The following is a 13,332-nucleotide window of genomic DNA, read 5'->3' on the forward strand; positions in this document are numbered from 1 at the left end:
CATTTTTAGGGATAGCATTAAATGTACAGTGGTATTAAAATAGCATATGTGTATATGGTAAATTTGACCATTCTGCTGTGTTTCAACAAAGTTGGTTAACTAAAGAGTAATGACTAACTGATATTACCGTCCTAAAAATGACTAGTGTTCTGTAGGGTAATCTGCTGGGTGAAAGGCTTAAAAATCACAAAATATGCAGAGAAGTGGCATAGAAAAGAAAGAGTAGAATATGCATTATTAAAAGAATAATTTGAAAATTACAAAATTCTTACAGTAGGTATACAATTAGAGTGGCATTTTTTTTTTAATATTTTATTTATTCGCTATAGAGATAGATGGAGAGAGAGAGTGTGAGCAGGGGGAGGAGCAGAGGAAGAGGGACAAGCAGACTCCATGCTGAGCACAGAGCCCCATGCAGGGCTCCATCTGAGGACCCTAAGATCATGACCTGAGCTGAAACCAAGAGTTGGACACTTAACTGACTGCGCCACTCAGGTGCCCCTAGAGTGGTATGTTTTAATGTGTTGTTTATCCTAGGATGCCTAAAATTCGTGACCACCATATAGTAGAAGCCGCTAAGGGGTAATTCTTTGATTCTGTCCTTATTAGTTACAAAGCGCTTCTCAGTTGAAATGTTTGGAAGCACAGCCCGTTTCATACTCATTTTCTCTCCCAGCCCTGCACTAAGTTGACCTCAGTAAGGAAGGCAGGGAGCTGAATGGTTTTCCATTAAGTTTTTTCAGTTCATTACACCAGATTTTAAGTTAATTTGGTTTTGTGTCAGTTTTTAACTGGTTTTGTGTCATCACATTTCTACTTTAAATTGACAAAAGAACAGTTTTGCTTGGAATCTACATTCTAGGTAGTTTTCCTAGGAGTGCATTACGTTATTAGATGGACTTGGAACAGATTCTGGAAACATGGAGCCTGAGATTGTCTTTCCTCCACTTGGCCGCTAGGATCTACAGACTGCTGGGCACAGGTGAGGTTTGCTTTCTGTGGGGTCTTCGCGGAGAAAGCCCTCCATTGGTTTTCTCTGGTTTCCCAGAGAGCAGGGCTTTCTCTTTTGGGAGATAAGACTGGAGAACTGCAGATCGTGGGGAGGTTCTTACTTTGAGATTCCTGAGCCTCTCAGTGGAGGTTTGGTATGGGCCCCACCAAAATATGTCCGCTCTCCCTGGCCTCCAGTGGGCTGAGAGCAGCTGAGTGGCCTGAATGTTTCCTGCTCCTAGAGAAGGAGAAAATTCAGGAAGACCACATACAAAGAAGCTTCCTGCAAACTTCCTCCAAGGAATTCACAGCCTGCCTGCTTCACATTCCATCCTTGGCATTTCTGATGTCTCCTATTAATTGCAGCATTGTTCTTAGTGTCAAACAACTGGAAGCAAAGTGAACGTAGCTTGGAGGGGGATGGCTGCACAAATTATGGCACATCCACACCCTGGGAGATGAGCAGCCACTTCAGGGAAAGGAAGAACTAGGTGCATGTCCGTGAGTGCTGACACCCACTCTCCTAGGCCAGTCACTGGGCAAGGTGGGGGTGCTTGAGCTTGTCCATTCCTGCCTGATGTGGGAGTCCTCTAACAGGAAACATTACCTTAGGGACACTCCATCAGTTGAACTGAGGTTTTCTCAGGATTGAACTGCAATCTGAGGTTCATCTTTCGTTCTTCTCACAGTTATTAGTCCCAAGTCTTGGTCAAAAGGCCCTCTCTGCAAACGCCTGCTTCTTTACCTTTATTCTTCACAGGCATTTCCCCCAGTGAGTCTCTTGTGTTTAGTTCAACTTGCATCTGTTTCTTGGAGGACCTGAACTGATAAAATCTGCTGTGATGCAATGAGGGGGAAAAATCACTTCTATGATATTTCTGCCAAAAAATACATGATCTGAATCTCTTCATGAGGAAACACCAGACAAATCCAACCGAGGTACCTTGTAAAAACAAATGGCCTCTAGTCCCCAAAACTGTCAAGATATGATTTAAAAAAGACTGAAAACTGTTCCAGGTTGAAGGAGATGAGATAGCTAAATGCATATGTGATCCTGTATTGAATTGTTACAAAGGACATCATTAAGATAAGTGGAAAACTGGTTCTTTTTATTAGATGGTGATCACCATCTTGATGGCACAAGACGAAATGCTCACCGGGGAATTCGGGGATAATGAATGGATCATCACGTTTGAGACTGGGTTCAGAAGATAAAGGTCTTTGCACTATTTCTGCAACTTGCCTATAGATTTGAAATTCTTATCTTTCAAGAAATAAATGTGGAATATGGAGAATGGACTCAGGAGCTAAGAAGGAAAGTCACAAATTGGAAGGCTGTTGAAGATGTCCAGCTAACCATGAGTGGGCCAGCAGGTTTGGTAAGCAAAGAGAGACTCAAGGTAGATTTAAATGATCAAATTCACCAAAATTCACCAGACTCACTGATGAATTGGATATGGAGGGTAAGAAAAAGGGTTATTGAAGATAATTTTTTTGTTTCTGGCTTTAGCAACTGAGTGGAGGCTAGCCACTCAGTGTAGCAAGGAAGATGGAGGGGATAATAGGTTTGGGAAGAATTTCAAGAGTTATAATTGAGTAGGGAGTTGGTTATATGGAACTCAACCTTAGAGTAGAAGTCTGGGATAGAGGTGTAAATTTAAGAATTAATAGCATATAGAGCCACTGAAATAGATGGGAACCCCTGCCAGGAAAAAGTAGACATTAAAAGAAGTCCCTCAATTAAACCCTGATGACCTCCACCATTTATGGGTCAGTTAGAAGAGATACAGCTAAGGAGACCAAATTTGATGGAACAATTTACTAATTACTCATCTGTCCCAGACTTTTAAAATGGAATGTAGGCAGGATACTGCTTGCTTACCCAAGAGGAAGCCATGCCACTGTGCTGGATTTGTGAGCTCCTGCCTCAGAAAACATTTCTCCATTGTAATTTTCCCTCGGCTGCAAAGGGCTGAACCATTGCTGCTTCCAGCATCACCCCCTATTGTGATAGTGACTGAAAACAGGATGAACTCTAAATATGCTTTTAAATTTGCACTTGCATTAGGCTGACTCCTCATAAGAACTTTGGGAATTACTTTCTCTCCTGGGGCTCATTAGAAGCTTCCTCAGTTTTACAAACAGGTAACTAGGTGCCTTATTACATATGTAATAGGGGGAAGACTACTCTCATTTTCAATTCACTGTCATTGTTACCATCAAAGGGAATTGTAAATGAGAGCTTTCTTAAATACAATTAGCTTAAGGCTACTTAAGTATTCTTTCAGAAAACATTCTTACTTAAAAATGTTTAACTCTGGTCTGTGTCTGAAAGATATACAACACATCTAGACTGATTTTATTTATTTTATACGTTTGCTGTTATAAAATTTGATAAAGATAGTCCACATTCTTTAGATAAAGATGGGTGGTAATTCTTTTTGGGATGCCCCAGTAACAGGTGAGTAGGAAAAGCAAAAACAAAACTAAGTATGCAGGAAAACAATTCTTCAGGAGTGAAAAAAGTTGGGGAGGTCAGTCATCGCAACATTTCAGTGAGGGGATTTCTGGGAAGATGTCGCAAATATACATATGGACCAAGAAATCTGTTCCAGTGTCCCATAAGATGTGTATTTTGTACGACCCCTACTCCAGATTGTCTCAAGAGGTCTTGAGAAAGCTGATGTTGAAAGACTGAAAGCGTTTTACTTATCTGTCAGTTCAACAGTAAGACTTCTGTCTCAACTCTGCCATTCATTAGGGAAAAGCTTCACCAAATGGAGTTTGGCTCTGCCTTTTCCCCAGGTTCCTGTTCTCTGCCCTCATATTAATAAACAATCGAGCTAGAGTTCTTGGCTTCTAACCCTCCAAAATGTTAATAGTGAAATCAGTGGTAGTTTATTGAATTATTTGAGTGGTTGCAGAGAGCAAAAGGAGAAACCAGCTGAACAGGCTGTCTTCGGTATCACCAGTCAGCACACAATTGCTTTTCTTCTTTTCCCCAGAGTTTACCAAAGACCCTTAATAGGGCTCAGCTGAAGTGTACACATGGAAATAATGTATTTCATGGAGCCTTAGAGATGCCTACTAATGTGCACTATTCTCTTACTTCACCCTTGCTCTCTCAGAGGCGTTTTGTCTTGTTCTCTCTCTTGTTCATCACTGCCTTGCCGGCGCACAGAATAGTGCCCAGCACCTAGGAGATGCATTTGAATATTTGTTGACTTACTGGATAGTAAAATTAGCATAACCTTTTAGACATGAGATATGGCTTGCTTACATTACTGGATCTAACAAATATTCCAAAAATACTGGCTCTAAATCATTTGTCAATTTTTCATACTTTATATGTCCTATAAAACCAGGGGATATAATTTAATACAATTTTGCTACACCAGAGGATCTTTGTTTTTTTGGACTACTGCAAACATGTTCCCTTTTCTCAATTTCTCCCACTGGTAGCATCTTATGGAAATATAGAACAGTATCCCAACTGGGGTAGTCACATGGATATAGTCAGGTAGACTAGTCCTATCACAAGGGCTCCTCATTTTGCCCTTTTACAGCAACACGTACTCTCTTGCCCCTACCCTGTTCCCAGCCCTGGCAAGCATTAATCTGGTCTCCAATACTACAACTTTGTCATTGCCAAAATACTAACATAAATATATAGTATGTAATCTCTTGGAACTGGTTTTTTTTCCCTCAGCATAATTCCCCGACGATTAATCCAGATTGCCAATAATTAGAAAGAATTCAGCTTTACTGGTAATTAAGGAAACATAAATGAAGATGATGATGATGATACTGTTCTGTTAAACCAACAAAGCTTAAAAAGCACAAAAAGAAAAACATCCAATGTATGCAAAATTGGAAGAAAATGGATGCTTTCATAAAAACAGTAACAGCTAATATTGATTGCCTATTACGTGCTTTGCAAGATTCTAAGCATTTTACCTATGTCAATTTAAGCACAACTCTGTGAGGTAAGTGGTACTATTATCTCCATTTTATAGATGAGCAAGCCAAGCTTTGAGAGGTTAAAGTAATTTGTCCAGTCATAGAATACGAGTAAATGGCAGGGATAAGACTCAAAGGTTTATTTCCTAGTTTGTTTTTTAATAACAGACATGCATTATTTGTAACATCAAAAATCCATTCGTCCACAATTAAAATGATGCTCCCCTAAGGTAGCAACCAAATATTCTGGCATCATAATTATCTCAATACTCCCATGTCATCTCCCAACCAATCCAAATTGGTGTTATAGCTACTTAAAATTGTGTGTAAGTTATTTCTATATTATCTATAATTAAAAAAAATTTTCCTTTTGATCATGTCCAAAGCCCTGAAAACATGACTATCAATATCTAATAAAATTTATAAAGTAAAATATATTATCATCTTACTGTATTTCCTAAGTTCCATGCTATCTGAGGCATCTTACAGTAAAACCAAGTTTATAAAACTTATTTTTTGAAAAGCAGTCGTTTATTTTAGATCTATAGATTCAGATTTTTTTAAGTGAGAAAATAAGTCAACTGTCCTGAAGGTATCATCCTCCCAAAAGTGTTTTGAAATGGCAGCGTTTTTTGTGGAACCAGAATCCGTATTAACTACAAATAGTTTCTAAACTATTAAAAGTATTACAATTATCTACATGATTTCTGAGGATGGCAAATGACAGATAGATTATGTTAATGAACTAAATATCTGCCTACATTTGAAATAAAATTGCTATTAAATTTGTTATTTTCCTCCGATAACAGAAATTAGTGAAAGACTACGTTCTTCACTGAGCTTCTGCCGTTACGGTTCATTTGTTTCATTCTAAAAGCGTTATTTTCTTTCCAGTTTTAAAACTTTTAGGTATATATATTTATCAGGGGAGGAAGAAAATTACATACATGAATGACTTAACATTACTCAGTTAAAAAGAAATTCTTAAAAAAAAAAAAAGAAAAATTCCTTATTTTCCTAAACTTAAAAATACTATTTCATGATTATTGTGGCTTGTCTTTAAGTTGTGATTAAAATTATGACAAAACATTTTGTTTCCAGGTAAAAGTGTTGCAGATACGAGCTGAATATTACTGTCATCATTAACCATATAACTGGGCAGTTATACTGACAATGCAGCCCATATGAACCCATCAAAAAAAAAAAAAAAAGCCACTGAAATGTTTGTGACTCAGAGCACATTTGAACAATTCCTATTTAACATGTCATGTGACACACCTCTTCAGAGAGTAACTTATTACTGTTACTCAAAATAATGACAATAAATGTATCCTAGTATTTTGACCCTAGTGCCATTATGAATTAATGTTGAATATCTGTTCATCTTGGATTTTCTTTTTTGTGCTTCTTGGGATTTTGATTATCCCACAGTAGAATCCTTATGTAATTTTGTAGAAAGATTTCTTTGTAGCAAATTCTTCATAGAGAAAATACAGAGGACTCAAAATAATTCTCAACAGATTTCAGATATGGATTATATGTTCTAATTTTACCTAGTGGGAAATAGAGTACTAACTAAATTTGCCCTTCACCCACAGAACATATGAATTGACTAAATGAGATGCTAATTACATGAATAAGGTAGAGACAAAGTCTGAGAATAAATTCCTATTTAAGTACTATATTGACAAGTATCTGTTCATATATTACAGCCCTTTTCAAGATAAGTAAATTTACTTCTCGACTTCATTAAATTCACATTCGAATTTATAAATTTCTCACATTATTATATTGCAAAGCCCAAATTATCTTAGATTCTTAATAAGAAAATAGGGGTATGGCGAAAAGAACTAATTTAAATGATTATTTGCTTTTATGTAGTGAATAGATTCAATTCTGAAATAGGGACCTGTGCTGTAAATCCTATAAATTAAATCCTGTTTGCTCATTGAACTCTAGTCTGTATGTGGAATTATTCTTTGGGAAAATGTATGCCACAATCTAGTTTAGCTCTGATACTGCTCTTTGGAGCAGAGCAGGGACATTTTCATAATAACAATGTAGCCTTTTCTCCAGTGACCCACCCAGCTCCTGGGAAGTTCCTGTACTTTATTCGTGTGACCTGGCTTCCTCCTATTTGGATAGTCCAAGGGTCTGAGTAGAAAATAACGGCTGACAGGTTTTGAGCTCCTACTGTCAGGCATGATTCTAATAAGCACTTTACAGGGATAATGGAAACCTGTGAGGTAGAATTTATTAGCTCTTTTGTAGATGGTGAAACTGACGAACACAGAGCTCTTCCGAGGAAGGGCTTGAGAACATGGTTTGATTCCAGAGCTGTGATTAGGGCCAACAATATACTATATTGCCTTCTTATTTTCTAGACTAGAGCTTCTCAGTCATGGATGGGTTCTAGGTGAGCTCAGGCATGGATCCTCTCAGCCCATGGGCTTGCCAGATGGGAGCAGTAGCCCAACTCACCTGTCTCTTCCCATGGTTGTGAGCAGCTTCATTCACTTAGAAGTGGAGGGTCTCCACCAAGATGATTGTTTTCTTTATATGCCATGGTGTGAAAGTATCTGACAAACACATTGCCCTAGAACAAAGTACACATTTAGAGGTAAATATATGAACTGTGTTTCCTAACTTGCAACTGACTTTAAAATAAATGTTCAGATTCTGTTATCTTTTGACAGGAAATAACATGTATACCTTACATAATTCTACTTTATGTTACTTCTTAATCAACTATTACAAATGAAAAAAGGATTGAGAACAAAAGCTGATCATTTTTCTCATTGATATTTTGTTACAATTCATATTAATTGTTCTTCCCTGTACATTAGGCAACATTGACCCTGACTAGTTACCATGAAGTCTTAACATCATTAGAACTGCCATTATTTAATTATTATTGGTAAATCATTTTTGACTGTTTATTTGGGCTGCCTGCTTCCCAATTAATTGAATTGGCAAATATTTCACCTTGAATTTCAATGTACCACAAAGCACATCAGAGTACATAAGGTTAATAAGGGAGTGCTCTCTGAAGAGGGACATCTGCAGGTTTAAAATATATATATATGATGGAGGAACTAGGTATACTCTTGAATATCAGCTCTTGTGCAGCACTGAAGTGACTTTGGAGACTTCACATCTTCAGTACCAGAACGAAATAAAGACAAAACAGTTGAGAGTTCCTGGGCATCTTAGAAAGAGCTCAGAATGAACCCACTGGTAACCCAGCTGGCTTCAATAAAAGTGTAGACACAAACACTTGCACTCATATGCGTTCATTGTGTTTAAAGTGATTTGTTCACAATCCATTAATCATGGAAGCTCATCTGAAAGTATGGTTTGTAGACCAGAAACCCGATTTTACCTCAATAGAAGTTTTCAGGTAAAGATAAACATGTTGCAGATAAGTCAAAGAGGGGAAAAAAATAATCTTTTTTTGACTGCAATAAGCCAGAGAATGATGGCCCACTTATAACACATCCAGTCCTGTTTAGTATCTTGGTGGGGTCCATCTTTGGATCTTGGACCATTTGCATCTGGTCTGGATAACAGATTCCATATGAAATACCAGGGAGGAAAAAGCAAAGGTGACTTTGAAGTTCTAAGCCTCACTAACTCAGTGACAATGGGTCACTGGAAAGTATCACCAAGAAGAGGAGCTGGTTGGGTGTGTATGGGCTGGAGAAGATGATGAATTCTTTGGAGCACGTAGATCTGAAGGAACCAGGAGGAGATTCAAGTGGCAATTTCATGAAAGCAATTGAAAATGTTTGCCTGGGATCATGTGGAAAGATTAGGAGTAGAACTTTTGAGCTGGGAGACATCTACTCATAATCTTAGGGGTGAAAGAGACCTTTTCTCCAAGAAAGAAAGGATAATGAGCTAAAGAGCTTCATCCCATTGCTGGGATAACCAGTTTCTCAGGAGGAGAAAGGCTGAAGGCGAAGGCTGACAAGGCCACACTGGCCGCCTTGATTTTCCCCACCCCACCAAACGTAGGCCCCTTTCAACCTCAGCCTGGAACGCTCTTTGTTCCCACAGAGTTAGAAGTGCTTTCTTTGTGCTCCCAGAATACTCTGTTTCTGATGCTACATTCAACCACAGACTATGACAGTTAACTGTTCAGCTTCCTGTCTCACCTGTGACACAGGAAATATTCATTGAATGAATGAACCGGTTATATGGAATGGAGACTGGGCTCAGGCCACATTTCAGTACTCGAGATCTTGGCATTCTCATAAATTGGTCAGATGGTGTGTTATTTCAAGGAAAATAAAACTGAATGCTCATTGTGTGTCAGCCATTCCCAAAATAAAGGCCAGACATTTAAAAACAACATCAAACAGGACTCTCCATTTCTTGGCTCTGGTTTTTTAGGTACTTATCCTCAGTCAGGCTTTCCCTAAGTAACAGCAAAGTCAATATTCACTCCTCTGAAATCACTCTGGCCCTCCTGAGGTCACTTGCATACCCCTGTGAGTCTAGAGCAAGTGGAGCCCTTGATGGACCTCCCAGGGGAGGGGTGGGGCAGTTTTGAAAGCAGGGTCTGATATGGGGGCAGAAACAATACAACGTAACAGAAGTCCGTGGTAGAAACCATACAAAGGCCATCAAGTGAAACAACAATAGGGGAGCAGAAGGGAAAGGAAGTAAATACATTCTCCTCCCTTCCTCTGTCTTACTGTCAAAATTACAGTCTGTCAGGAGAAGGACCCTGAGCCCCCAGGACTGCCTTTGCCTTGTAGATGAAGGAGAGTTAGAAAAGCACCAGCTGTCAATAAAGCCACTTGTTGGCATTAGAACATTGAGCCTTAGTGTTTGTTTTTATTTAAATCTTGCCTTTGGTTTGATGTGAAAAATATAAATATGAAAATCTCACATAAACTTTAAAACGACCTCTCAAGTTCTAAATATATATTATATAAAAACTAATATATTTATAATGTTAGAGAAGGATGATGTAAACTTTTGTATTTCATTCTCTTTGGTACTTTCCTTAGAGGTTAAATGGGAGAATGCACATGAAAAACACTGAGCACTTGCCCAGCACAAGTCAAAACTGGTAGGTATTCTTGACATGATTGTTGTGGCTTAAGGATTTTTTTTTTTTTTTTTTTTGATGGTAAAACATGTATAACACGAAATGTGCCACTTTACCCACTTTCTAAGCACGCAGTTAAGTGGCAGTAAATATAGTCACTCTGCTGGGCAACTGTTATCACCCTCCATCTTGAAACCTTCTTAATCTTCCCACACTGAAATTGTACCCATTAAACAATAACTTCCCGTTTCTCTCTCTCCTCCAGACTTTGATCACCACCGCCCTCCTCCCTCTCCAAATTTGCCTATCCTACGTACATCATGTAAATGGAATCATGCATCTGTCCTTCTGTGTCTGGCTTATTAAAAAAAATAGTAAAAGCTAAATCCACACTTTTTAGTCATTGATTCCTGGGGTTCCTGTACTCTACAGGTCACATTCAAAAGGCCTCAATTCCATCACCCTCCTGCTAGTATTTACTAATTACTGGCATCATCTCAGTAGGAGAAAAACAATCTCTACAGTGCATTGTTAATGTCCCATCTATTCCCCCCAGCATCACAGAAGCAGGGCTTGCTTCAGGAATCTGGAACTATCTCTGGCAGGGAGCTCTAATGCTTTGGTGCCTTAATTGTAGCTGAGCTGAAAAGTTTCCAGCCTACGTATTGCAGCTTCCTCGCCATCAACCTCCTGGCTCCTCTCCCGAAGTGACTGTGATTTTGCAGTCAGTAAGCAAAGTCGATGGTAATGAGACATAAATATTCATTACTAAAAAATGAGGGCCTAAATCAAGAGATAAGATTAATTATTCAGAAAAAGCTCTATTTTAAAAGTTTCTCTCACAGATGTGTAGCAATTATGCAACCTGTTTCTTTTTTATCATGCATATGAGTTCGTGGAGCATTTCCCAGCCTGGCAAGTCTGCATTCCTTACTGCACGATGATGCCAGTTCCTAATTCCTGGACAAAAAATAAGAACTGCTAAGCCTGTAACCGTCAAATACCAAGCGGGCTGCTTCTGTAGCGACCAGTTACCCACGTGAAATCTCTTAGGGTACACTCTTTACTCCAAGGACTTGTCCATGCAAATGTGGTTTTATCAGTCAGTGGAACTTGCTAAAACTGCTCTCCGCTCCGGGAGCAGACCGTTTCTCCGTACCTCCGTGCCTTCACGCTGGGTCTTTCCGATGCCCGTGACCCAGATTACCACAACCACTACTACAAACAACAAATGACACCTCGGAATGCAATTTCTGCCCAGTGATCCTGGGCAAGGAATTATCTCTGGACATTGGCTGTTTCCTCTGTAAAATAAGTGAATATAGCCTGTGAGGCCCGAGAGCCCAGTGGCCGGTAATCAGGAATGCAGGTAAATACTGGATTTAGGAAAGATGCACGCACGTCTGTGTTGTACTTTTCCAGCACTCTTTCTCCTTGAGACTGTTCCTCATTTCTCTGCCAACAACCATCTCACAGCTTCTCACTCCTGTATTTGGGAACTGAAATTTCCACCCCATTTGCCCTTTGGCTAGCAAGGCCTGTCCAACCTCAGGCTCTCTGCCTAGCATAAGCTAAGACTGCAGGCTGGAAATCAGCACCCTTGTGATTTAATTACCTTTATCTCATCCGTACCCTTGGCAATCAGGACTCCCAATTGCGGCTTTGCAGAGCAAATTTGACAGCCTCCTATCTCTAGCTTTTAATCTAAACAAAATGCCAGTGACTCAGACAGACATATGAAAGGACACCGTGATAATCAAGAGAGAGGAAAATTCTATAAGAACAACAACAACAAACCCCCCCCCAAAAAACCAAACAAACAAAAAAACCCGTGTTCTTATTTTATGTTAACTCTAGGCTCTGTTAGGAAAGGTGACGCTATGTTTGGCATATAATTCTGCACTTTGAACAAATATGCTGGTATTTATTAGGTGCTCACTATAGCCTAGGCACTGGGCTACAGAACTCCCGTATATTATTTCATTTAAACCACCCAGTAATCCTAGAAGGTAGGTGCCATGCATACCCATTCATAGGTATGAAAACACAAAGGCTTAGGTTAAGTACCTTGCCTAAGTTCAGACAGTAAGTGGCGAGGCTGGATCAAACCAGGCCAACCTCAGAACCAATGGTCTGGCCACTAGGCTAGAATATTCAGTGATACGTTCAAGGGCAGGTCCTCACTCCGGATAAGGTAATACTGAGTTACTCCTTTAAATCCAGAAGCCTCTGGAAGGCTTAAATGATGGATTACTGTATCTAAATAATTTACTCCACTTTCTCCCCACCCCTTATCTGTTTTTTTTCTATTGAGGTCCTTAGGTTTAATTTTTTTTTTTTTTTAAACTAAAAGCCATCTGTTCTCTGTTCCTTGCAGTAGGAAACATAAAGCTTCAAGAGGGCCATACAACCATACATGTTTGAAATTCCTTGTCGATATAACATGCTGAATTCATCCAATGGTACATTGTGACCTCAGGGACTCTTGTGGCTGGAATTTTTCTTTTTTAATCAAAATAGTAAGAACATTTGAATACTTTCCGGTGAAGGTGTCCCTGTAAACTAAGAATTAGGAATACTCTTTATCCAAGTAGGAAATAAATAGTCCCACTTATAGAATTTATTGTCTATATAAAAAAATATTACTTAGAAATATAGGTAAAAAATTAATTAGGAGATTTTATGTGGGTGAGTTATAACGTTGTCCCCAGAGTGGGTCCAGAAGATAGTCCCTTAGGAAGGTTCTATTTCTTCTATTAGAATTTCTACTTTTATTCTTTCTTTTTTGTTTATTATTTTTTAGTTTCTATTTTTGTATATATTTTATAATGTATAATATATACTTATATGCAATCATGTATTATTATGTACATTATAATATATTCAAATATATCCATATATTTTTATTATATATACGTGTGTGTGTGTGTGTGTGTGTGTGTATGTTCCATATCTATCTTCCAACCCTGAATTTGTGAGACTCACCTCACATTTATGTCAGACTGGACTATCTAGTCTCATTTCCCTGGGCCCATTGTCTACGTGGAGAAATAACGGGGCGCAACGGAAGCCTTCGTCCTTGCCCGACACAGTAGTTTTTCCTGCCCTGAAGGGGCCCTGCACATACTCCCTCATCAGCCCCCTTGTACTTTGTGGGTGCTTTATTAGATCTTTGATCTCATCACTTAGTTATTTCCCACTCTTTTTTTCTTTTCTCCTTCTTGTCCTTTCTTCTTTCTTCTTCTTCTTCTTTTTTTCTTTTGTCCTTTCTTCTTTCTTAACCTGTTAGACTGACAGATCCATCTGCTGATATTTCTGTTCAT

General features: G+C 38.8%; 1 long non-coding RNA gene across 1 annotated transcript; it reads left to right on the top strand.

Annotated features, from left to right (window-relative positions):
* The first annotated feature begins 20 nt into the window (after positions 1 to 20).
* LOC131826621 (uncharacterized) lies at positions 21 to 12,949 on the top strand. The gene is made up of 3 exons (XR_009351683.1): positions 21 to 982; positions 1,751 to 2,369; positions 4,700 to 12,949. It is a non-coding gene; the product is annotated as an uncharacterized LOC131826621 (long non-coding RNA).
* The last annotated feature ends 383 nt before the right edge of the window (positions 12,950 to 13,332 follow it).

This window comes from Mustela lutreola, chromosome 3, assembly GCF_030435805.1.
Source record: "Mustela lutreola isolate mMusLut2 chromosome 3, mMusLut2.pri, whole genome shotgun sequence".
Classification (NCBI taxonomy): domain Eukaryota; kingdom Metazoa; phylum Chordata; class Mammalia; order Carnivora; family Mustelidae; genus Mustela; species Mustela lutreola.